The sequence below is a fragment of the Cynara cardunculus genome, assembly GCF_001531365.2.
Source record: "Cynara cardunculus var. scolymus isolate 2C chromosome LG 3, CcrdV1, whole genome shotgun sequence".
Taxonomy (NCBI): domain Eukaryota; kingdom Viridiplantae; phylum Streptophyta; class Magnoliopsida; order Asterales; family Asteraceae; genus Cynara; species Cynara cardunculus.
Window position 1 is genome coordinate 33995826 of NC_037530.1, and position 1909 is coordinate 33997734.

Here is a 1909-nt window from a genome sequence, read left to right on the forward strand (position 1 = left end):
TGTTACTCATCCTTTACCAGGAAGACTGGAAAGCATGACGTATGAAACAGGTAGGCCTCCTAGAACTCAAGCTCAAGGTTATGTTGAACCTACACAGAGTTATAGGAATAAAGGAAGAAGATTGCCAACTGATCCAACTTTTACTTGGAAATCTACACCTTTATTGAATTTAACTGATATTCACCCTCAGTTATGGAACTCATACTTAGAAACTTGGTCTCAAGAAGTTCACCGTGACTATACTGCTAAATATCTTGAAAAAGACATTAATGCAGAAGTTATGATTTCAATTGCTGAAAACTATCTTGGAACTACTGCACTTGCTGCATGGGAAGATTGGAAAAAACATTTTCCTGAACCTCTTGCACAACTTGTTTCACAAGGTAATAACATAAGGAATTTCACCTCAACTGTTCTTCGAATTATTAATGGTGGTGAACAATTTTTGCTTTCCGGTGTGCAGACAATCTTAGGGTATTGCAAACTTTCCTCTTCATCTCCACCATGCTTTGGCGCGTACTCTGAGATGATAGGTGTAAAAGCAGTATGTTGAGAAAAAAGGACATAATCGTTACAAATAGTAACAGATCTACCTTTRGCCAGAATAAAATTTAACCCAAGGATTAAATTTATACCTTGAAGCTTATCAAGAGGCTCGACCCAACATATGTCTAGAGGATAAGTATCAGACCAATTTTGACAATTTGTTTGAAATTGGATTTGAAGATTTTTGAAATAATGTTTGGTTGAATGCATTGTTCCTGTAAACGTGATAGATTGCAAAGGCTTCTGGGCTTCCACCAGTTTATCAACTAAAGATGGGGGAAGGATAGAAGTATCTAAAGTTGTTTGAGATGCTCCTGTATCAATAAAGGCAGGGAGTTGAAATTTCATGCCTCTAATATTCAGAAGGACTAAAACATATAAGCTTTTTAAAGCTTTCGTATTACAAATGATGGGTATAATAGGAGTTATAGCCATATTTGATGTTGAGCCTTTGTCATTGATAACAATTCCTTTATTTTTTGGAGGATTCCTTGAAAATTCAGGAAAATTCTTATCATAGTCTTGAATAGGGGTTTGTTGAACATGTATTTCTAGATTTTCAACACGATTTTCAAGAGTATGAAGTCTATCATCCAAAATTGTTATCCTATCAGTTTTTAGTGGTTGAACCACTGGTGTAGGGATTCTATGTTTATGAACAGAAGATAAACATGAAGAACAGACTTCAATCCTACATAGATCACAACGTGAACGCCTCTCAAGAGAGGGATACCAAAGGCAATTGTAACACTTAGTGTTAGTATTACCTGTATTGTATGACCATGTATGAATGCAATCTATTATTTCAATGTTAACAAAGTTTAGATTTTCAAACATCTCAACTTCTGTTTCAAAAGAGTTTTGATAACCATATTTCTTTTGTAAATCTGTTTGAGAAGGTGAAAGTTGTTCGATGAAAGAATAATCACTTTGTTGTTGAATATCTTGTATATCTTCTATGCTAACAATAGAATAAATATCAGAGTTAGTTGARACATCAGAAGTAATATCAACTAAGTCTTCATTTGTACAATTAATAAGATCAACTCTTTGATTGAAAAGAGTAGTCTTACCAGGGCATTTACTAGATAAATGGCCTTCTTTTCCACACGCATAACAAGTRAACTTGTTRTAATTCTTTGTGTCTTTRTATTTYCTKACATGCTTTTCCTTATTAAGTGTAGGCTTCTTAGCTCTAGACTTTCTAAGGTAATAAGACTTCTTAGGCTTTGTATATTTCTTAACCTGTTTTCGCTTAGGAGTCTTATCATAAGTCTGCGGAGTATAGATAGAAGAACAGAATCCTGTATCTTTTTTCTTTAACTCTCTCTGTGTTTGGATCATGGAACATTTAGTTTTAAGA